Source organism: Atractosteus spatula, chromosome 3 (assembly GCF_055471065.1).
Source record: "Atractosteus spatula isolate fAtrSpa1 chromosome 3, fAtrSpa1.hap1, whole genome shotgun sequence".
Taxonomy (NCBI): Eukaryota; Metazoa; Chordata; class Actinopteri; order Semionotiformes; family Lepisosteidae; genus Atractosteus; species Atractosteus spatula.
In genome coordinates, this window is record NC_142708.1 from 32,217,787 (window position 1) to 32,244,000 (window position 26,214).

Here is a 26,214-nt window from a genome sequence, read left to right on the forward strand (position 1 = left end):
AATTTGCTCATCTACCAGATCTTTGACCAGGGCCAGTGTGAAATTTGGGAAAATAGAAATCTTTACAATCATTATGAGCACTGAATAGAATCTGATTATTCTACACAGTAATCCTTAGTAAAGCGAAACACCAATATTGCTAAATTCTAATATTGCTCTTTTCATATTCAAGATCCATGTAACTCTATCATCTGAATGATAATATTATATAAAAAGTATATAAACATGCAGTAAAAAGTAAAAAGTGTAGTATACAAACCTTTGTCTACAGTTGTAATTCTTCACATGATAATGAAATAATTTGCTTGCAAATTATTATGAAATGACTTGCTTGCTCAAGAAGAAGCCTCTATCACATTTATATACAGGCAAATGAGAGCTAGGGACAAAAGATCTTTTGCTGTGTATGCTAATTCTTTGTTGTTCTCCCAGCCTGGTGATGGTTGTCAACAAATGCGTGTTCCAATACTGTATGGACAGTGAAAAGCATCTCACTACATTACAAAGCATGTCTCTAACACATCAAAGTGTAGTAACTACACTTCAAAAACTGCTTAACTATGAAATGTGGAAATGCAATGAAAATCAAACAGACTTGTCAATGAAGGGTTGAAGGCTATTTCCCCTGACACAGGTAAATTAATTGGATGACAGAAAAGTTAAAGCTTTAAAAAATTCCAGTTTCATTTCACCCTAAACCAAGCATCCAAAAACCTGAATTAAAATGATCAACAGCCCGCTCCTTTTCACCATATTTCACTGAAAGCAAGCAGGTAGCAAGCACAGTGAAAATCCTGAGAGGGAAAGAGCAAAATGTCCTTCAATGGTTGAATGGCTACTGTATGCCACTAAAGGGGTCTGAGCGTGAACAACATTCCTGTCCACCTGGGCATATCCAATTCAGCTGGGGGTGATGTCATTTAGACAAGCTGGTCATCTTGGAACATTGCCCAGGGCCAGAGGCAGTGAACCATTATCCTGCAATGAACTCACAAGAGCTCTGATGGAGACCTGCCAGCGTGCTCCACCAGATATGTATCCTGCCACTACAGTTAGTGACAGGAGTCAGTTCCCAGGTGGGGCTGTGTAAGAAACCAATGCTGAACATAAAAGCTATTAGGTACTAAATGTGCTGAATGAATTCTTGATGTCCCGCCACTTCCATTTTAGGAAAACCAGAGCTTAATGCATTTTCCATCTCTATATTTTCTAACCAGTTTATCTATTACAGGGTCGCGGGGGAGCTACAGCACAAGGCAGGATACGCCATGGATGGGACACCAGTCCATTGCAGGGCACACGTGTACGCAGACACGCACACTCCCACAAGGGCCAGTTTTCCTAGAAACCAATTAAAATAACCTGTGTCTTTGGACTGTGGGTGGCAACTAGAGCACCCGGAGGAAACTCACATGAACATGGGGAAAATGTACAAACTCTCCACAGACAGCACCCCATGAAATGAACCCAAGGCCCCAGTGCTGCGAGGCAGCAAAGCTAACCTTCTTCTTTAGAAGAGCCTTTACTTAATTGGTTCCATTCTTTACCCCTCTGCTTCTACTTTTCTTAGTACCACCATCCAGAGTCTCCTCTGTACAGTATATTGTAATTGTGTTTGATCTTGTATATTCTTTTTATTTATTGTTGTTGTCATTCTGTAAAGCGCTTTGAGAAGCCACCTTTAAAGGCGCTATATAAAATAAAGTTTATTGTATTATTAGTAACCACTGTGCCACCTAGAAGAAATTGTTTTATTATGAAAAACAATTCTCAACAGTGAGTGTTTGGAAGAAAAAGATGAGGAACATAAGAGTGTTTTTATCAAGTGCAAAGGGGCATTGCACAATAGCATATGATAAGCGTTCTTCCTTTTGTTCTCCTCTGTAATGAAAAGAGCAGTAAGAATAATTGTATTCATACTAGAAGGACAAGAGTTACCATAGAAACATACAGACATTCTAAAACTTGTATGTCTTTGGAATGTGGCTGGAAACCAGGACACCTGTAGGAAACCTATGTGAACATGGGGAGACCATACAAACTCCACACAGACTGCACTCCAGGAGTTGAACCCAGTACCGCAGTACTGCTAGGCGCCAATGCTAACCACTGCACCACCATGCCACCCAATTAATACATTTTCTCTGACAAAATATTTTTTTGACAAATGCTTCATTAAAAGAAGCTTAAGTGAACCCAATTTAGGCAATAAAAGCTGTTACAGAACACATTCTACAACAAAGTCATTCAGCACTGTTTTTCACACATTTTTTTCAGAAATTAAGCAGCCTTCCTAGTATTAACCCTGAAGGGTAGGAAATAATACACTGCAGTGGTTTAGGATTTTACAAACACTTGTCCCTGGTAATGGGGATGTCTGTTTTCCTCCTAGCCATTACCTTACAGTGTCTATAAATCCAGACACTTTGTGCCAAAACTTCCGTCCATTAGCCAAACTTGGAGCATAATGATCAAATCACAGTTAAGCAGAGTTGTTGGTTCCTTCGCTCCCTGGAGAAAATGGCCTCAGACATGCTGTGATCTTATCTTGTTGGTCTACAGTTCCTTCTCCCCCCATAATGGAAACAACTGTTTCCAAATGAAAAATCTTGACATGCAAGTATAAAATACTAGTCCAAGCCAGAGCTTGTGCAAATCCATCCACAAAAGAGCGTTATTTATGGATTTGAGCTGCAAATTCAATTACATTCTCTGTACGACAGCGCATTAATTTCAGCACCCCTAACCTTGCTATGTATGTACTGTACAATGAATAGAACTTTTGTTACTTTTTTTACTCAGCAGTTCTTGACTTTTCTGAAGCCATTTTTCTTCCACGAAGATAAACCTCTCAGAGGAGGGTTAAAAATGATGGGCTTGATTGTGTGCTGACATTGTTATAAAAATGTTCTGTAATGTACAGTATATAAGTCAGTCCACAAACACCACAGTCCACTGACATTATTGTTTCAGATACTGACATGAGTATCAATGAGTAAACAAAATTTTTATTTATAGTAGGCAATACACTCCCTGTATTTCAAACAATGGCCTTTAAAATTATATTTTGAAATGGAAATGAACAGATTTAAAATATATAAAGACATTTCTGTTACAAGCAACCTTCTTAAAAACACTTTTTCTAAATATTCAAGATATCATTTAAAACTTAAGAACGTGTTGCAAACAAGAAAAGGTTGCCTAGCCTATCTAGTGCATTTGGTTATTAATAACCATTTCGTGAAAGAAACCAGGGTATCAACTTTGATTACATGGCTAGGTAGCTTGTTCCATACTCCCACAACTGTTTGAGAAAAAATTGATAAAAATGACATAAATATACATCTGTCCTGTATCAGGAACACCACACAGAAGCCAAATTCGGCGGTCAACAACTGGGACAATACTGTTCACAAATAAACCACAGGGACTGCCTCTACAACTGAGGTGATATAAACTAGCCCACAAAACCAGTGACAGAATACAAAAATATTTTGAAAAAAACAACAGAAACTCATTACAAAAAGTAATCAATGGTGGTTAACACTCACAAGCAGGTTACACTCACAGACAATATTACAGGATTGATCAATACATGAAAAAGTAGCAAATACAGCTAATCACTTTATCAATTATAGACATACGTACTGTAATGACAAAGGCTGTAACCACATCTAATGTAAATCTGAAATCTTACATAAACTGCTGTAATGATCCTACAGCAAGGAAGTGTAGGGTAATTTTGCAAGCAAAGAAGCTGCACCATTCTTTAAGTCTTTGATCTTTGTTTCCTTGGCCAGAGAAACAAAGAGCAAAGTTGTTTTTTTCTGTTGAGCTGAAGTCTGTCTTGTGACATACTGTAATTGGAAACATATAATCATTTAGCAGTTTAACGGTATGGACAGACAAAACTGAATTGAACATTTTGCTAAATTCCATTATTTGTGCCTAATTATGTCAGTCAGGTTGACTTGCACCCACAGCAGTTCCAAAAAGAAAGGCTACCATATTTAACAACAATACTTTGCAGACACAACTCTATGCATATTCATTAAATTAGTGCTGATAAAAACATTAACTTCTCTGGCCTTTTCACATGAAAATGGAATAAAACAACATTCAACTTCCAACCAGCAAGCCTATATTGTTAACAGTTTGGTGGGTATTTTCTGTTAAGGCCATCTACCGTTATTGGATTTTTATTGCAATGAGAAAAATGTGGTCATACAGTAATACAGCTATCATGCCAGAAAACTCTTTACTGATCAGAAAAGAACACAATGAGATGGTAGCAGGCTCTACTGCCAAGGCAAAATAAACGATTTCCAAATAACTCTCTTTTTCCTGAGTAGGACAAAGTTTGTTACAGATTTTAGAGTTTGTTAACATGTTACATTATTAAACATGCAGGCTAGAAGATGAAGCAATATGACACATTTGTGTGTTCTAAAAGCAGACGTACTTAAACTGTCAGTTTCATCTTAGTGCTACTAGATCAGTTACTATCATGGGGCATTGTCTGAAATATACCCTAGGGAGCACAGTCGACCAAATGTCAATCTGAATATCCATTGCACAGGCAAAGGGCTGTCGAACATATTGTATTACTGAGATGACCACTAGTCTTCATCCTTATCAAACCCATTTTCCTTAAAGTATTGAAAAGTAAAAAAGAATAACTGCAGAGACAGTATCTACAAGTTTTTCTATATGAAATTTAATTAGTAGTCATTACATACTGTACACACTTTTCTATAAGTCAAAAACCCTATAGTCACACTCTTACTGTATATTTCTTTTTTTTACCATACCAGTATTCAAACTAAAAACAATTCAAAACACATAATTACAACGGGAAAAAAGCTACTTAGAAAACTATTTTAAGTACTTCAGGGTTGATTATTCTGTTTATTTCAACAGTTTCCTCTTTAAAATGGTCTTTGCAGGTGGTCTTATACAATACAAATCCCTCTTTCATGTTAATAAAAGGAACTATATACACAGAGACACATTGTCCTGTAATATAAGTTACATAATGGATTTTCTGAACCATCATCAGTTCATTGCTAACAATTAAAGTTGACTTTTTTACAGTATGACTGCAGCAATCTTGTCTGCACCTCTGCATAGTACTAATGCCTACATTTGTTCATAACAAAAAGTGTACATTTTGAAAAGTATACATCTGTAACAATGATGCACAAAGAAATGTTTAAGGAATGTAGTTCCAGAGATTTACTTGACTTAGTAAAAAGGGTTTTCTGTCTGCAGCTGATTAAAAGACATTTAAAGATATCTCTTGAAAAGAAAAACACCCACTGAGATTAGAAGAATCTACATAAATCGAGCAAAAAAAAATAAAATTAGAAACCCACACCTGCTTGTTTACAGACTTTAGCCCAAAGACATTTTCTTAAACTACAAGTTTACACCTTCTCAAATGTGTTGCAGTCTACTATGATACTTCTGAACACATGATTACATGCTATATGTACACTTAACTAGATTTTAACTAGATTACCAACAGGTAGAGCACATTTTACTGTTTTCTGAGCCCTGCAAAATAAATGTACAATGTACAATGTCAAAAAAATAAATTCTTCTTATTTACACATAAAAATCCACAAATTTAAATACACATAACCCTACCCACACATACCTAAAGGTAGCTAAACAGTAGAATACCAAGGAATAAAGGTCCAATATCAAATGTATTAATGTGGGATTACTGCATATTGATTTATAAGATGTTGTAGTTTTTTCCAGCCCCAAACTGACATTGAAATAGGTTCTCAGGTGCTACAGCTCTTGTGAATCTCTCTTTTTTGTGCTGAAGGAAAAGGGTATTATGGAGATGATCTGGTGCTCATGATTATCAAATAATGCAATAAAAGTTCAAAGTGCAACAGGGCAGAACTGCTTTTTGACATTTTTTTCACATCAGATTTCTCCCCTAACTATTCCATTCCTGGTGCTTTTAGCTTCATTCATTTTTAAACGCTGAAAAGTGAATGTCATGTTACGGCAGTCACTGATTCTTTTATTAAGTCAAAAACTTAGTTCTTTGAATTATGTACAAAACACAGAGAAAGATCAGGTTGATATTTTGTTAAGAGTTTTCCAAATCTCTGCTCCTCTCTCAGATCATTCCAGTTTAGAATAGCTTACATCAGACACTATGTTTAATTAGATTTGGCACCTGCTTTTCAGCAATTAGAGAACCCCCGATTATGGATCCTCTGACTACAACTGAAATAGTGTTATTTAGAAATGCAGGCCTACCTCCAGTACCTTCTCTTCCAAGCAGGCTGCCAGCACGGTTGTGGAAACAACAACTCAGTGTTATCTGAAAAGCAACGACAACATATTCAATCAATTTGAAACATGCTGTCACCTCAGTGTATATCTGGGTTTAAGAACCTTTTTTCCTAACTGCAAAAGACCCTTTTCCATACTTGTATCCAGCCTTAGGCAAAATAATAGATGTTTACTTACATTAAGAAATATTTTTGCAAGAGGCAGAATGCTTATCTATTAATCTGTAAGTGCAATTAAAAGCATTTAAGACCTGCTACTAAGTAACATCACTAAGTCTCTTTGGTACTGTACAGGCTACACAAGGGAGAAAGTAGCTTCAAGAGTTTCTTTTTTCTGATACAAATGCTACAAATCCATTAATAAAACAATAAAAAACAAAGATTTGGCCAAAAACAGAACAATATACGTTAATCCAACACAAAAAGGATAATTCAAGGACAAACGATTCATTTTATTTCCCATTATTTTCATTGTAAACTTAGAAGTCCATATGTAGGAAATACTCATCATTCTATAGAAGAAGCACTGTCGTGCATTCAGTTAATAACTTTCCAAAGATACATTAGACTGTTCAAAATTAAAACTACACTTTGATTATAAGACATAGTGTGTATATACAGTACATGTACATTTGGTGGTGGAATGTTCTAAGCAATACAAAAGACCTCTCTTTCTAAGCGACAGAACTACAAGTTCTGATACCCAAAGTGACACATCCATTTGACAAGTATAGTTGGGTCCTCTGGAATCAGGGCAAAAAGAAAGAAACTGAAAAGATCTGATTAATGTGCAGTAAAATTCTGCATAGAATAAAATCTGTTAATTTTTGCAGCTGGCGTGCCAGTTATGATCTCCTGTCTCCTCAGCCTTGGCTGCAGTTTGTCCTTCGTCAGCTGACTGGACTGCTCAGTTTAAGCCAAAGTAAAGATTTCCTCACTGAGCACAAGGAAGGGTCAGTGCATTCACCAGCTGAGAAAGCCTGAGCCCAGCAGGACTGAAAACATCCTGATAGCGTGGGGGCAGAGGAAGAGCCGAGGACAATGAGGGATTTGTGTATGAAGGGTCCTGTGGATTATAATAAAGGTCAGAAAGAATGGTAGGATTTAACAAAATAAAAATAACAGGAAAGGACATGCCTGGGATTCCTCATATTCTTGTTGCAAAATAGCTTTCATTTTACATCTACAGCTGAAAATAGGCCTGGCGCCCAAGGTTGGTGTCTGATACAAAGCAGTGATGAACGTACTATTACATCTTCTAAACATTTAGCAAATTATGATTTTTATAAAAGAAACAAGGACATGTAGAACACATTTAGATTAAATGTACTGCAGTTTGGGATTCTTACAAACACACAGAGCAAACACCATGTCACCCTGGTCGACGCCATCTTGAATCTCTCCCTTCTGGTTGGTGGCTTAGGTCTATTAATAATAATAATTGCTTACACTTATATTACGAACTGTGTGTCTGAACAGGTAGTGAGTAACACAGGGGCACCTCAAGGGACAGTTCTTTCTCCATTCCTCTTCACCCTCTATACTTCGGACTTTAAGTACAACTCAAAGTCATGCCACCTGCAGAAGTTCTCAGATGACTCTGCAATTGTGGGATGTATCAAGGGTGAGCAGGAGGAGGAGTACAGAGGACTGGTCAGCAGCTTTGTGGAGTGGTGTGGGGTGAACCACTTGGAACTGAATGTTACAAAGACAAAGGAACTGGTGGTAGATTTCAGGAGGAAAAAGGTCAAACCTACTCCTCTCTACATCCATGGGAGTGGCGTGGAGATGGTGGACTCGTACAAGTACCTGGGAGTGCACATCGACGATAGACTGGAATGGTCTAAGAACATCTAGGCCATCTATAAGAAGGGACAGAGCCGACTCTACTTCTTGAGGAGGCTCAGGTCCTTCAATGTGTGTAGTAAGATGCTACACATGTTCTATCAGTCGGTGGTAGCGAGTGCCATTTTCTACGCAGTGGTGTGCTGGGGCTCTGGGATTAGAGCAGTAGATTCCAAAAGGCTGAACAAGCTCATCAGGAGAGCAAGCTCTGTCATTGGGTCTGACCTGGACTCCTTGGAGGTAGTGGCTGAGAGGAGAATGATGTCCAAACTAGAGGCCATCATGGACAACTTCTCCCATCCCCTCTATGACAGGCTTGCAGGAATGAAGAGCACCTTCAGCAATAGACTGATTCATCCACGGTGCGACAGGGAGCGCTACAGGAGGTCATTCTTGCCGTCTGCCATAAGACTGTACAACGCATCCACCTTGCGTCTTGGCAGAGGCAACATCGACAGTGACCTGTTTCTGGACTAAACGCATCTACACATCTACTGCTACATCTGTTCTCTTTCTTTTTCTTTTTCTTTTTCCCGTTTACAACCACTTTTTGTGCAATATATGCCAGGGACCTGTGCAATACATTTATATTTATATCTATGGTTACATCTATATTTATATTCATATGTGTGATACGATTTTCTGTGTACTGTTCTTTTCTAGTTTGTTCTTGTGTGTCGGACTGTGAGTAACTCTTGTATTGTATTGTATGTATTGTACTATTATTATATAATTCGTTACACTGTGGCTGTGTTGTGTGTGTTAAGCTGCTGTTGCACTGCAATTTCCCTCACGGGATCAATAAAGTTACGCTTTTCTGGACACTCCACTCAAAGCGCTTTACAGGTAATGGGGACTCCCCTCCACCACCACCAATGTGCAGCATCCATAAAGCAGCCATAGTGCGCCAGATTGCTCACCACACATCAGCTATCAGTGAGGAGGAGAACAGAGTGATGAAGCCAATTCATAGATGGGGATTATTAGGAGGCCGTGACTGGTAAGGGTTACAGGTTACACCCCTACTCTTTTTGAGAAAAGCCCTGGGGTTTTTAACAACCACAGAGAGTCAGGACCTCAGTTTTACGTCTCACCCGAAGGACGGCTCCTGTTTACAGTGTAGTGTCCTCGTCACTATACTGGGGCATTAGGTGAGTGCTCCCCTGCTGGCCCCTCTAACACCTCTACCAGCAGCAACCTTAGTTTTTCCCAGGAGGTCTCCCATCCAGGTACTGACCAGGCTCACACCTGCTTAGCTTCAGTGGGTTGCTAGTTGTGAGTTGCAGAGTGATATGGCTGCTGGCTATTAGAACAAGTACTACTGCTGTTGTGTGGGTGTATTCTGTTATTGACTTTACATTTTATATTTGTATTTTACGTCTGTTATTGAGCTCACTGAAACAAATTCTGTGTAACCAGTTATAATAATAACGTTTTGAACTTGAACTATAAAGTTGTAAAAATTAAGTGCACATCACATGTGTTTGGTGCTCATGGAGGAACAGGGGAGTGAAGTGGTTTGGGCTCTGGCTTTTTACTTGGAAGGTTGTCGGCTCAAATCCTGAGTGGAGCTTTGCTGTTGGGATTCTTGAGAAAGGTACCTCACACGGGTCGCTCTGATCAAATGATCTGACCTGCTGTTAAAAAGATAACTTCCCGAGGCATTACAGTAAAGGAGAATTTGTTCTCATTCAACAATCAGCTAGGTGAATAAAATTGTTAAATAAAGGATTAGTCAAAATTTAGAAGTTTTCCAGTTAACAAAACTATAAATTATCAGTCTTCACCAGATGTAAGTACACATTGCTAGAAATTCACCATAACATCACTGTTAAATTACAGAACCAAAGAGGATGTCATGAGCTAATGATTACAAATGAATAGCCTTTTATTTATATACTGTACAAAACCTATAGATAAAAGCTTGCTTTTTAATACAATTTTAACACTCACACAATTCCCTGGCCACAGTCTACAGGACACTGTCTGCCCCCCTTTGTTTTTATTTTCTTTCCTTTTTTTAATTTAGAATTGCCAATTGTTTTTGTTCTACATTCCCAAATTGGAAAAGCCAGTTGTGCTTTTCATGCATTGGCTTGTGGCTATCAGGAGATAAGGACACAGCAACAGACTCCTCCAATCTGTCTCATGTTTTAACATATCATGCGTACTATGAAGAAACGAACCCCTCAGTATTTAACCTCTTTTGATTTACTAAGGTGTTTGAATATTAATGTGCTGTCAGTGTCCCAGCATTAGGGTCAGTCTACTTTTTAATGCCTGAGACATAAATCAACCTATTTTTTATCTTCTTGTTTAGTAAAAATTTGATAACACACTCAACTCTTGTCTAAAGATCTCAGACAAAATGAAATTTACATGAATGAAATCTCAAACTAAACAAAAATAGCAGAAAACATTCATCTAAATTCCACAAAGAGAATTCCCATGGAAAACATTCTATGATGTACATAATAAAACAGACTTACTGCACTTGAGACTGTAATTTATTCATAAACCGAACAGTCACAGTATGTAAACACTGAAAATCACTACAGGGTGACCTCAGAATTTTAGTTTGACATTAAATTATAAAACCTGTACACAATACCTTAATTGCTAAATCATCTATGGCTATTATTTTTCTTTCTCTTGCACCTATATAACTCTTATATAACTCTTAAGACATTTAGTTAGACATCTGGTTTAAGAGCAGAAAACAACCTAACTGAACCTAGCATGAGAATGGACAGGGTTATCTTTTGTCTACAATCTGATAAAATCTGCAAAAAAAATCACAAGGTGAAGGTATAGATTCCATTCACTTATTCCTAAACTTGTGTTATGTGGGATTCTGATTCCACCTTTATGCATATTTATCAGCTTTGTTTCACAGGATGTTACAGTATCTTATAGCTGCTTCATTATTCACAGTCTAATGGACAAGCACACAAAAAGGCAGTATGTACAAATAAACGTACATGTGGAATTTATCACTTCCTATAAGATCAATGGAGGTACCGCCTCCTAAGTCCTTTCAAATACTGCATTCAAGAGACCTAGGCCAAAGCAAACACTTAATTCACACATGAATCATATATCACTCTCTCTTAGAGACAGCTTTAAGTGAAACCTCTCAGCCCCCTGTGCTGTTAAAAGGTTTTATCAGACTCTTAGATCAATGCACCATTTGAGTGAAAGGCAGCAATCTATTTTCCACATCTTTAAAGTCAGATCCGAGTCTCAAGGATCTCAGGACTCTGCTGCCTGGGGCAGGTGCATTTTACAGTATTTCCTGCTTATTTCAAGCTTTCTTCATACACAACCTAACGTCCCTTGAATTAAAATAGAAATTATCCTCCATATCAGACATACATAAGTTTTGCTAGAATTGTCAATTAACTTTATTTGAACAATTCGATTTTTGTTCTGTACCAAGCACCTCAACAGCAAAACAACTGCAGAAGCGATTTCCTTTGACAAAAAAATCTCAAACTGCGAGACATGTTTTTGTTTTGTATTTTTTAAGACTATACCGGAAGAATATACCATCATATCATATTCAAGATCAATCATATGGTGCTCTGGAAATATTTAGAAGGTCAGTCTTTTACAGTTCATGTGAAAATATTGTTAGCGTCCTGTTTCATGATCAGATCCATATGTCCTATAAACTGCTTTATCTATTTTACAGTCCAGTTCCAAAACATGTTCCTGACAAGCTTTGAATTCAATCTTCAACCCTTCTAAGTTAATCACTTTGAACTCCTTTGTAAATCTTAGAAATCTGAATAGCTGAGCTGCAAGTTTTGTTTTACATCTGAGTACTTGCAACACATCCTATTTTCTGAAAACACATGAGATTAACAATCTTTTATAACCAGTCTTAATTCTGTAAGAACTCATGTGAGCATATGACGATATAATATAAGACAAATAAAAAGAAAAAGAAGATATTGTAAGGTTGTGTAACAGATAAATGATTAGTTTCTGGAAAAGATCAGCAGATCGGTATGCATGCTGATATTCGCCACAATTACTATGGAGCTGGCTGTTGCTGATCCTTCCTGTGAAGACACACATGTTGGTAAATAAGGAGGACTGCAAATAGCATGTGTGTTATTATGTGGTTCTACGTTGACTGCAGTTGTGACAGCAGAGTTATGGTTTGGGTTTGTTTATGCAGAGCCTGCTCACGTTGCATTCTGGAGAGCCTCTCCTTCTCCAGTCCCAGATGTACTGTGGCTCACTATGGGCCACTGAGCTATGGACAGCTTTTTTATGTATTGGGAGTACTGATGCAATTTTTCATGGCGTGCAGAAGTTTCCCATTGAGTGTTCCTCTTGATATTACTCACAGCAATTGATTTAATCCATTTTGCATACTTGCTTAGTAAATGCTTCATTAGCAGTGCTTCAACACACATGATGTCTCATTGCAACTGTGCTTTGGCATTTACACTTTATCTTGGCAAGGGGTCTCGAGACAGTTTCTGAGACAGTGCATCACTATCTGGGGAAGGTCAGAACAACCTTCCAGGAAAACCAAACAACAAAAAATATATATTCTCGTCTTATCAAACTGTAATCTCTGTGCTGGTGAAATTCTGCTCAGGTCCATCACCAATTTCACCCTGAGAACGGTCACAGATTATGACCATTCTCACTGTAACCACTTTGCTACTTTGTAAAATGAAAGATTTAACAGGCTGTACTTACAAATGATGGCCTTTAATGAAGCCTTTGGACTCACAACTGCAAGGTTTTGGGTTCAATTGCCTGCTACAGGCACTGCTTTTGTACCCTCAAGGAAGATATTTTAACTCGGTTATCCTAATCCAGCTGTATAAATGGGCATTGCTGGGGGGTAATCACTATGATGGACTTGTGTTCCATCTGGAAGGGGAGTCACTTACTCTCTTGTCCACTTAACACTACAGAAACCAGGAAACCAGCTCTGCCCCAATGAGCCACTGTGGCTCTGGAATAGATTTATTTTTTAAAGTCTATATCAGACCAAATTATAAACACACACACACACACATTATATTGCATCTTACATACACAAAAAGCGTGATATAAAAGATTCTGACAACAGGATTAAAAATAAATTATAGATATTTCTGTAATCCAGTGAGTCAGAAACCAGAACAAGATCTCATCTTTTAACTGAGCAAACAGATGCCATAATGGGACATAATTCTGTTAAACAGGAAATAAGAAAGAGGACTTCCCAAAAATCTTGACAGTTAAAAGTTTAGTCACAAGAATTTCATCCAAACCAGCAAGAAGGAATTTCCCACTCCGCAGTCTATATTTTGATTCAGTCAGTGTTTAAAACGTGATATGTCTGACTTCCTAAATATGCCACAATTAACAATTTAACAGAACTGGAAAAAAGTACCTTGTAGTAAAACATATGGGCACATCTTCATCATATCAATATTAATTTCACTTCCATGTCTTAATTCCAAGTCTCTGTCTAGACCATTGCACAATTTTTTAATCATCATTTTTATTTTTGATCACACCTATGTCAGCCTGTGTGCACATTAATAATGATGGATCTTAGTTCAATGTTATCTGGCAGAAGTAACATTTATTTTGGTTTCTAGATATTGCCTAGGAACACTAATGAAACTCCCCCATGTTCAGTTCCATTTCAATACCCAGCCAAACAGCTATAATGAATTTAAATTGGGGGGAAAAATCTCATCTCTTACCCATTTTCTTTGTGTTGCACCTACAATTCTGGGAAGAATGCTGCAACTGTATCTGAATCTTGACAGGTTTCATCCTGTGCTGATATGCAAACAGAAAGATTCTGGACTTTGAAGTGAGCAAAGGTCTTATCTGATGACATCTTATTCTGATGACAGGAATATTTTATACCTCTCTATTCCCCTTCGTATCCCCCCATTCTAATTCCTCAGCCTTAAAACTAAAGATAAATGAGTCTACTCATTTAGATGGTTTGAGAAACTACGCTGGTTGACCACCCAGGGCTCCTTGCTCTTTAAAGTCTCTGATTATACTAAAGCCGTCTCTCAGTCCTGTTTTCACCAGTTTCCCCAGCCATTGAGTGATCACAGGCTCTCTAGCAAAGACAGCCTTTCCTGAAAGTAACTGGAGGCCAGAGGGGGAGTGTTTCACTCAGTCCCAGAAGGTGGTGGAGGAAGTTGGCCCTGGCAGCCATGTGGCAAAGGTTGCAGCCATTTCACAGCTGGAGATCCAACAGGCCTGAGGGACTCTGGGATTTCTGCAGGCATGTCAACCGTGGTTTCACTCACCACAAAGAGGCCTTTCTGGTGCCTTTTCATTTCTTGGGATCTCTAAACCTGCATTAAAAGCACAATATTCTCAAATATATTTAACTCACTGCTTGAAAAAAGGCACCAAGAGTTCTTGCCCAGGCTACTTTAAATCCACTTGGTAGGAATTTTTACAAGCTTTGTGGCAAATTTTAGAATACTTGTGTACACAAATGAGTTAATTCATGGGTGATAACCCAGTTGTTAGCTATATCGGAGAAAGGGGCACACAATGAATATAAGTGAGTAGTTAAGTTCACAAACCGAAGCACATGGCTGCACCATTTCCCATTTTAACAGCTGCTAGGGAACTTATGTAATCTTGAGCATCAGCTAAATCTGGGTTAGGATGAGACATCTTACTTCTTATAATCTTTAAGAAAACTTTAATCTGTGCTTTTAGTTTTCCCGACCTTGCACTTGATTTGTTTTAATACCCAAATAACCAAACGTAGAGTAATATTTTACTACTGGTTGATCAGTGGTAAATTATACTCATTATCCTTGTGTCTCAGGACATACAGTACCTTTACGAGAATGTTCTTTTGTTATGTTTAGACATGAAGCTGTTGATTTCAGCTGATTTTATCTAGCCAATGTAAGATGACACTACACCAATTTGAAAAAGAACTGACCTACTGTAAACAGATTCTGATACCGTGGTCATCAAATGCTTAATATACATTTCATGCATTTGCCACTAGTCAGTTATGTTATAAATGCAGCACATGTTATACAAATGGTCTACTTGTACAGATGTGAGTGAACTTTTACAATTCATTTTCAAATACACATCTGCACCTCTCCACTCCAGTTAACCATTTTGTTTTCCTCTGGGACAATGGCCTTCTGGGGACAGTAATCAAAAGCATCTGATTTTGTTTCTTTTTTTACCACGAAAGGCAAACAATTGGGAAGTTCTGTGTTATTTTACAAGTGTCTACAACGGTTACAGATGATTAAGTTAATTTAACACACCTTTCATTCTAGAATAGCTCCAGCTTCTCTGAAAACTTTCATGAATGTTATGATGACATTAAAGATGCTATATAGAATAACTTAACTGCCCTTTGTAAAATATCTTTTTTAAAGTCCCCCAGAATTAACTGCAAAATCATTACCCAAGAACCGAGTTTAATATTCAATTGCACTTCTCTGAAAATAAACAGCATGAGGATAAAGCTTTTCTTGGTTTGGAAATTTAAAAGTGAGAGTCGGATACAGCCAGTAGGGCTGTAGGTCATTGCACAGGTGTCACTCAGAGACTTAAAAGTCCCAATTTCTCAGACCAGTTATTAAATCTCAGTAACAAAATAAATGCATTGACAAATTTCAAATTTAGTACAAAGTCATTAACGTTATTAAAGTAGTTTAAGTCACCATGTTGTCACAAACCCCTGGTCTCACCATAGGCAAGAGTGAGAGTTCCCACAAATTGTGACATGAGCTGGCCCTTCCTGCTCAGTAGACACTGTAATGACTAAAGTAATGCGATATACAAGCGAATAAGCACAAGCACAGACACTTCACCGCAGAAATGTTGCAACGTGAGCTGCATGCAGAGTTAACAAGTAGTATTTATCGGAAAAAGTGTCTCGGTATCGAGAGCAATATTCATATTGGACTGAAAAAGATGTATTCACAAGCCTGCTTGTTGACAATGTCATAGAGCTACATCACATCATCGCAGAACATGGTGCTGTACATACCTGGAAATTTAATCTATATTGTATTGTTATGTAAAGTGGAGGTTTTTACAAGTTACTGTGTACATTTAACTTTTATTTTGGTTTGAAATGCACTCTTGATTCTTTCTAACCCCACAATATATATTGCAGTTCCCCTTTAAAAGTCAAGGCTGTGTAGAAGAAACCTGGGCTCTGTCACTTCAATTCACTGCATATCTTGTATTCCAAATGGATAAATTGGGGGATTTAATTTAACCTGATGGTATTTACAGTAGGTGTGATGTATTTCTGTTCCAGGAAACATGTCAGGGCTATGAGGATCAAAGATCTCTCCATACCCATAGTTTCCCATTTTATCTCTTAAGGGCCATGATACTGATCTCTCTGACTGGGGGGGGGTTCGGAACTTCTATTGCAGAAAGACATCCGAAACAAAATTATCCTGAAATTAGGATCACACCTTCACCCTTCTCTCAATGACAGACTCGTTTCCTTCTAATCCTCTCTATTCATTTGCGAGTCTTGACTTCACACCTCTCTTCACATCTCTTGACTTCACACCACCGGAGTGCTCCTGCCTCCTCTCCACGCCCAGCTTTTGTTCTCCCATTCTTTATCTACCACTGGTTTTTCTCTCTCCCCCACACCTGAAAAGGGCTCTACAGCCAAAACCTTGTGTCTCTTTTATTTTCAGCATGGAATACACCTTCACTTGTTCCTTTGCAGCCTATGCATGCTGACGCAGCTCCCTACTTGATGATATTTAGTTACAATTACATACAGTAGCTAGGAGGAAAATTACAATATCAGAATATGGTTCCACTTTATCCAGCTGCTTTAAAGAGCTCAATACTCCCACTGATGAATCAGCTTCATAGAACTGTGTGCTGTAAGGATGTAGACTCTTCCTTCATAAATTCACAAATGCAAAAGCAACAACATGCACATAAATGGTACGAAACAAATTCTCCTAGTTATGGTAGGTTTCACTGTGAAACACATAAAGGACAGTCTAACTTCTATGGTATTTTATCTTACATAAATAGCTTCTGAATGGAATTCTCTCTATTCCAATTATCTCTATTCCAGACCCTTCCACTGTGTACTGAATGTTTAAAACAGATCCTCCTACTTGGGCTTCAAAGAATCCAAAGCATAAGGCCTCAAAAACTCAATAGTCATTTTGATTTTGTATTATTTTTTTCCTGTGTCTGTTTCAAATTTTACATAAAAATGTAGACTATACATAGCAGTATTGGGAAATTTCTACTGAAAAAAACTACAGACCCAAGCACTATGTTCTGTGCTGGTGGGTAGAAGACTACAGTAGGAACATAGAGAATTCCCACCACCCTTTGTGATTTTATTTCTGATTGTTCTTAAATGCTAAAAACAATTAAATGAGTTGATCCCACAGAGAAGCCTATCACATTTCACTGAAACACACCAATGATCACCTATCAAAACACATTGTACCTTACATGTTTTTAATGTGCAGAAGCCCCCTCTCTGAAAGTGGCATTATTAATACTCTTCCCTTTCTGGGTAGTGTCATTAAAGGAAATGGACCATGATGTCACTATGGTCTCCTGCAGAGCTTCTTTATCTGATTTGTGGTTGTTTTTACATGCAAATTTGGAAATAAATGCAGTACTTCCCACCCCTGCAACATGAAACCACAACAGGATCAATTATTTTACCAAACAAAATTGCCCTGGCATTGTAAAACCAGCAGCTCAACGGTTGGTTTGAATTTATTACTTAAGAAGTCTTCTATTTTAAACACGAATTGGAAACTTCTAGGCTTTGAAGGTCTTGCCAACAAAGCTTCAAAGGCTGACAAAACGTTCATTTTCTCTGGGTTTCTTCAGCTTCCGCTGATATTTTTGAAGAAACCTGTCCTCATTGGCCAGCCGACTCTAAAGTACGGTATGTGAACTGCACAAATGTAAAGAAAGAAAAACATCTGAAGATAAAAATGTACTACAGGAGGACCAAACACACAGCAAACAGCAGGAAGGTGCTAGCACAGCACTTTATTTCATTATAGAATAATATAAACGGCTCCTAGGAACAGCCAAGTGGAGAAAACTCTAGAGAAAACATGTTCCTTGGCATCTTTATTTAAGCTTTACACCAAAAATGTCCTGTAAGGTTGTAATCCTTCTGCTGTGGCTTCAAAATTAAATAAATCATCGAGGTCCTCAGAAAAAAGCATTAAGTGGGATTCAGTAAAGGTCAGAAAAAAGCATTAAGTGGGATTCAATAAAGGTCAGTTTTAGATACTTTATAACTTTATAAATAATGGGAACTTATTATGTTGAAGCCTAATACGAACTTACAGTCTTTCCACAGGTTAAGACTGTGTGAGTAAGAAGCCTATTTTGAAACATTGTGCAGGCATTACATATAAAAATAGATATGGAAAACAGCCATATTATTGTGTTTTCTTTACTGTTAAATACGGTTTACAAAAAATAATGGACACTATAAGGAAGCTTTTAAATACAGTTACAAATTCTAAGGTACAGCATGCGTGGGATCAACGGTAAATCACACCCTAATACCAGTGTACCTAAGAAGGGAACTCATAAAAGTTGACAAATCTTTTACAAAACGCACAAACTATGCGAACATAGTTGCAAATATTTAGAATAAGAGGGAGTACCTTGAATTTATTGAATCAAGACTCCATGTGGGTTCTTGTGTGATTAACAGATGCTAATAGTATACAAAACAGAGATAAAATCAGAATAAGGGAAAGAAAAATGGAATCTTGCTCCCTGTAAGAAACAAATAGAAACAAAGATGCTATAATCTTTGCATATAAATAATATTTTTGTACAAAATAATAATATAGTAATATTTTTTAAGTTTAAAGCTACTCCCTTCAAATCTGGCCAGTTTCATTCCTACAAGGAGAAGACTGAGAGTAGGTGCATTCTATTACAGTCCAGGCTTCCAGCAATAGGATGTGATGCTCCTTCGTCACTGGAAGTATTGAGAGAGAAATAAGATGATTAAACATTTGAGTTAGGTCTATATATGATATATTGTGATATACTACACTGGTAGCATAGAGCAGCTATTCACCTCTTAATGTGTTATTACTGTATTTAATCATCTTTTGAATGCCTTTATTCATATAGTCTGAGTTTGAAATGCAGGTAGTTCAGAACATTCTTATTACAGTGTACTTGTACACTCAGAGCACGCTGCTTGACCAATAGACTCTTGTGCCTTGATCCTAGGATGATCCGAATGTATACATATCACTACTATTTCAAGCTTAAAGGAAATATTGAATAAAACCTGCTAGGTCCAATTCTTGTTCACCCCATGTACTCTTTTTCAAGCTCTTAACTGTTTTGTTTAAATATATGGCTAGCTCCCTGTCCCCACCTACCAATTTCAACGCACATATAAAAATCCATAAAACATAATGTTATTAAACACACTTCTATAAAACCTCAATTTATAAGGCCGTGCACTGTATAGTTACAGCATTCATAGCTGCATGGTTTACCACAGTTCTGAACAATCTAGGGTGTGAACCTGAGTCTTACTAAACTACTTTAATGTAACGTGGCAGTCCGCTGGCAGCAGCAGTTTCATTACAGTGGCAAGTTCAGAATAAATCATCAAAGCAGGGTAAATTTTGTTTCTCACACAAGTTATACTTTTTATGTTAAAATCTCCTTAGGCTTATGTATTCTACATACTTTCAATCTCAACTGCTCCAAGTTATGCCAATCGGCAAATCACAGACGTTTTCTTTCAGAATTTTGCCTTGCACATAGAGACTTGACACTGTTTAATGACTCAAAGGCAGTAAATGTGTCTTATAAATTGGCAAACAAAACAAACACTGTGATATACTTGGTCTAACTAGGTTTACTAAATCAGAACACCTGCATCAACCACTTGCCTTAAATTTCAGTCTCTTTTAATAAAGTTATTAAAAGCAATCTCTGGATTGGTAGAATCTTACCTACAATTTCATATGGAGTCTTACTACTGAACTAAGTGTGAAAACATGCAAAGAATCAGTGTGTCTACAATGTTCTTTCTTAATGATCTATTAAATCCAGATACCCGACCAAACATTTTGGGAGTAAAATGTGAAACCATTCATTGCTGAATTGAAAAAGACCCTCACTCTCCGTAACTCAACCGAGTTACTTTAACATCAAAGAACAGTATCACATTCAAACATCTGGATTGTTGATGAGACTCTCTATGCAGATGCATAAAGAAAACAAAGCATGAGAAACTTTATTGAAAGAAACAAATTAATGCCAAAACCAAACATCCACAGCCTAGGATCTGCAATGTAGGTCATTTGTAGTAAAATGTTAAATATGAGCTGAGGATTGGTTTTGGTCCAAAATGAGGTCATTTTTTCTGACTCAGTCTTTCTGTTCCCTCATTTCAATGTCAGTGTACAAATTTCTCTTTGCCTGTGCAGCTGTGTGAAACTGGATTTACAATCAGGCCAGCTACTAAATCAGGTACACCACAGTCAACTGTATTCCCTGAGGGCCTATAATGGTAGTCATATGTCCCTCTTTTTCAGTAGTCACACAATCCAGCAGTTTTATTGAAAGTGCACACTTTAGAGCACAACCACAAGATTTTATTAGAGACTGCCAAGCCCCTGATAAATTGTAATTATACAGCAGAAATCTCAAAAGAGAAAAAACCTTATTTAAGCAATTGTCACTTACACATTTGAGTGTCTGACCCATCATAGTGAAAGACTTTTTAAAATAATTAGGAAAAAAACTGAGAGCTCCTTGGTAATTGTGAACAACTAACTGTGTCTTTTTTCAAGATAAGTGTATTTCTTTTACATTAGCTTTAGCTGAATGAAAAACCTAAAATTACACTTCCATTTTTCTTCCAGTTGGTTCAGTTGGTAGCTGACAGCTACAGTACATTTCCTGGAATGGGCCATTTGAATGGCAAGGGTGAGACATGCAATTCACTCTGACTAAAGAGCGTCTCTCTTTAATCCATCAACACATTACAAAAAACATACTGCTGCTCTGGAATCAGTCCAGAGAAAAGCAACCAGATATATACCAGGGCCTAAAGGAATTTCTTGCACTGACAGACTAAAATAACTGAATCTTTTCAGTCCCAACTGATGTATTCATAGTGCTTAATGACAAAGAATCCTCAAATGCTCAACCAAAGAGGCAATTAATAGTGAAACTCAAACCAGACAACACAAATGGAAACTACAGGGAAGTGCATTTAACACTGAGAAAATGACTCACTTTTTTACACCAAGAATTGTGAGGGTATCGAACAAGCTATCCAGCCTTGTTGTGGAAGTTGAAAGTCCACTGTCCATTTTCAAGAAATGGCTAGAGACCCTTGGGTGAATTAGATACTAAAAACCAAATGAGCTAGATGGGTCAAATGGCCTCCTCTCATTTGTAACTTCTTATTTCTTATGTTCCAGTGTGCACAATACATAAACATACAGTACCTTGGAAATTTAACAAATAGCTAATAATTAGCTGAAGAGCTTCCAATTCTAACACTAAAACCTTTGGCTATAGACTGGCTCTGTCCCCTCAAGAGGTCTTTAAACTAAGCAGCATTTTTATATGGATGGATATTTTATTAGGGTCATACAGTAGCCCTGTAATATTCAGAATTGCCCTATGCAGAGGCTCTATATTTTAATTGAAACCTGGTTGCCTATAAAATCATTTGGCTGTTTGACACTATGACTTTCAATGCACATTAAATTCTCAAGAGAAAATAAAATTGTGATGGGCCTTTTAAAAGATTTGTTTCCAGTTTTATAACCAGATAATGTGACTTCTTATGCTGCAGAACAAGTATTTTGACTTGTTTGATACTTTGGCTGCTTGGTAAGGAAAGCTAGTATACAACATCACTAGTTACAATTAAAGCACAAGAAACAAGATTATGATTGAGATACATATTTGCTTGGAACACCCTTTGCAATATAAATTGTATCTTTCTTGAGACTTTCAGTTTCTTAAAGAAGATTTGGGTGAACTATAGATTTATTTAATGGTTTTTAACAGGACAGTGATGTACTGTCTTCCTGTCCATGGAGTAGTCCTGCTCTCACCCTATCTGGAATAGGGTCCAGTTTGTTGTGACTCTCACCAGGAAAAAGCAGTTTTCCAATAACTGATGGATTTACAGAGAGAAAAAAGAACTCTAAGTAGGAACTTCTGGTAAGTATAAGTATGACAGGAAAAACTGGAGGCATTACTGGAGGAACTCTACACCATTATCATAAATAAAACTATTACCAGAACACAGGATTATTTTCCAAAGCACAGAATCAGTGAAGAGATCCCCACTGTTGATTTTTAAAACAGCACACCAGGATTTCTACTCCTGCCATAGTGTCTTTAGAAACTAAATCACACTGTACGTAGAAACCGCAGCAGCAAAACTCTCCCACATTTCCATCTGCAGCTCTTGGAAAGCCCTAATTTGTCTTATACGGATGACTGTAGGCTTCCAAGCACAGAGCCATGGTAATTACTGCTTTGAGGGAAATTAAAATAAGCTCTCGCTTTGCCTCTTTTTCTTAGCTGAAGAATCAAAATAGCAAAAGTTACATTTGAATGGTAAAGACCATCTGTTTCTGAGAAAATAGTTACTGTATATTAAACTACAGTAAGGTACCCTTTGAACACCTTTTTGAAATCAGACATTTTAGGACTTCACATTCTTTAAGATTCAAGGGTACATACAATTGAAGACTCTGGTTCTTTATTGGATTTAAAAAATGCAGCTTTGAAGGAAGGTTCTGATCTTCGGTGCACCTCACCAAAATATTCAACTTTCTTTACCGAATCATCCCAGGGAAGAAAGAGCAAAAAACTCCTCCTCTGTCAAGTTTATTATTAAAACAAGATACATAGAAGTTCCAACAGAAGCTTGGTGCTTAGGGAAATACCTTCTGATCATTTTAAAAAGCATATTAAAGGCATCTACAACTCAGACCACAGCAAATTCTCCAGCTGCAGACAGCTGTAGTGAATGAATCAAGGTGTCTAACAACTCTCACACTGCTGGTGCTCATTCTCCAGTTAAACAATCATTATACCAAACAGGATGACTCTCCGAGCTTTGTACAGTGTGTTTAGATTACATCACTTTGTCGTTATTAGTTTAATGACACGTTGTGGTCTGTAGCATTCAGATCCCAACTTTATGAATAGTTTTTATTTTCCTGTTTTCCATCAACTGTCTGCTATTGGGGCTTCTATGTCTGAGTGTCTCCTCTTGTGCTACAGGGGATGACAAATCTACTCAGAGAAAGCAGAAGGGAGAGCAATGAATCAACCAAATGAAATATGAGTGCCACAAATGTGTCTTATGTTAGAGAAACCACTTCTAAGATACAAGGGCTTGGCAGACTTAAAAAAAAATGGGAGTTACATCAGAAATGGGCTATTTTAATGAAATTAAAGACCTTCCAAATGTAATGAACTTTTTCTTTATATATGTGTGCATTTCTTTCCATCCAAAGTTTAATTCACGAGATTGTAATAATTTGAAACCAAAAACAGTCATCTGGAGAAAAGTTCAACTTATGGAAATCATTTTAAAATTAAAAAGTTAAGCTAACTACCTTTCTTATACTTCCATGCTTTTAGCCTCCCAATGTTAACACCATACACCATCATTAATATGCTGCTTTGTGGTTCAGTTTTTGCTGTAATTTTCTATTTAAACAAAACCAGAGGTTGAATGTGGGTATACAAAAGGGTCTAAAATACAAAAATTGGATTACAGGGTTTATGGATGTATTGGAACAGCACAAATGTGCAGTCTAATACTGTAGTTTCTTTCTGTTGTACACATTTCTCAACACCTACTAAACAGACTAATAAAACAGTTTTTCACTAACAGATCATTAGTAGCAAAGATTGCAATACACCCCAGACACACAACTATCATTTGTTCAGGATTTGACTCGATACTTCCAGTAACAAGTATCTTTCCTGGAAACACCTGGCCCCATGTTATACATGAGACTGAAATTGTGAGTTTATTGTTATGCATTTTTATTTGCCTTTTCTTGCTTAGGAGCAAATTCTCAATAAAAATGATCTACTGCCTACATACTTAACAAAGAAAAGGGTGATATTCCTGCTATTTTCCATCTAAAAATATGTTATGGTCCACTTATGCAGTGTATAATATCAGCACTTTTTGAAGCTAACAAATGACCCATGACATCCTGAAAATTAGATGATAATGTAACTTTACATAATATTCTGTAAGCACACAACAAGTAAGAAAAAAAAAGTCTCATTGAAATATTAAACGTTTCAGGTTGTCTTCTAAATATCTCCAGAAATTGTCACATTACAATATTTTTCAACTCTTGGCATTTATGTTTGATATTTATAATTGACATTGATATTTATAAAATTTCCTTCTTTAAAAAGTTCCTACAAAAACTAAATATTTTTATTTATTACACTCTGTCCCAAATTACATACATTTAGGGACATTGTAAGTGAATGACAGTTTGCCTCAGCCATGCTTATTTTCCTGCTTGTAAATAAAACACAGAACAAATATATATAGTATTAGAAGGAAATTAAAAAAGGCTAAAAATGTTTCATTACATAAGCTGAAGCATGCCTGCGCTGACCATCTGTTTCTTCGCCAACTTGGAAATATTTTTTTTTTCTTGTATGTTCATCGTGTTGGCCAAAAAGATGGAAAACTATTACAAAATCTTGAATGAAGTCCATTAGTGGTCTTTTTATAGAAATAAAGAAGTTACCATTTTATAATTGGATAGTAATGACTACCAGTAACTTGTCTAAAATTGGACTAGTGCTGAATCATAAAGTCCAATGGGTGCCAAAGCATACAGCCCAGTTTCTAAAGTGGAGTCCCGCGGTTCAGATGAAAACCAGTCTATGGGGAAAACCATTGAAAATGCCCCTTCAATGTCACGTAACGATTGTAGAAGCACACTGGTTTTTTAAAGTCAGGCTGCGCAGTGGATCCATGTGTAAAGCTTTTCTTTTGAAAAGAAACAGAAGACAAATGTAACCTTTCCATTTCCCCCCACTCAAAATGGGGAAGAAATCGGTTTTTGCCCTCTGTCTCTCTTACCAGTTCGAAGCATTAATTACAAAAACCAACCTACAAATTAGAACAAGATAATTAAAGGGCACCATGTCATCACCTTGCCCTTGCCTGCCTTGCTGCTCTGCTCTGTAAACTGAAACAGATGATGTGACTCAGCTGCAGGTCCATGCGAAAAGGTGAAACAAACCTCTTCCTACCCATATGGTATCCGTAGCTACAGGTCCATTTGCATTTAAGTCTTGAGTCAAACAACTCAACACATTTCCTATCTGTTCAGAGGAAATTCCACTGTCACAGAACAAGCCACCAACTATTACTCCTAGTAATTATACTATGAGAACAACTCAGAAGCACTCTACAGTGCTACACAACAGATGTTACTACAGGTGGCAATGGTATATGGTGGGTATTTTCTATAGAACACAGACTATGACAGGTCTCTGAATTTCTGCTTTTTAACTCTTGTTAGGATCTAATTAATTTTTTTCATAGTAGGGAATTATAAGATCTTGGTTCTGATTTTCCCTCTCAGCAAGTTCTTTTCACAATTGACTATTTTACAATACATTAATCAGATGGGCAACCGGCTCACAGATTGAATACTGGGGTAAAATGATTTGGGGCTGCTTTCTGTTAACAAAACTGCATAACTCTTATTTTCACCTTCCTAAGACGTCTAGCTTGATACCATGCTTAACCATGCTCGTACAGATGGAATGAAGGGCCTGAATTTCAGCCAGACATGGGACACATTTACACGTCTCAGGATGTTTTGCCTCTGTCGACAGTGTTTTGGAATTCTTACATGATGGGCTATGGGATACCACAATTGTCATACAAGCCAAAGAAACAGAAATCCAAGGCATTTCCTAAAAAAGAAAATAGTACCTCTTCAGGAACAGTTTATTCATACACACACATACTTTATATCTAACA

At 37.2% G+C, this 26,214-nt stretch overlaps 1 protein-coding gene across 3 annotated transcripts in view; it reads right to left on the reverse strand.

The window, feature by feature from the left end:
- lhfpl2a (LHFPL tetraspan subfamily member 2a) overlaps positions 1 to 26,214 on the reverse strand; it is a 92,927-nt gene that overhangs the window by 51,522 nt on the left and 15,191 nt on the right. For 2 of the 3 annotated variants that reach the window (XM_088910674.1, XM_088910673.1), the window contains exon 2: positions 6,283 to 6,346. The exons of the other annotated variant lie outside the window; for it this stretch is intronic. The gene's annotated coding sequence lies outside the window, so the exon portion shown is untranslated. The remainder of the gene's footprint in view (positions 1 to 6,282; positions 6,347 to 26,214) is intronic. 3 annotated transcript variants of the gene reach the window in all.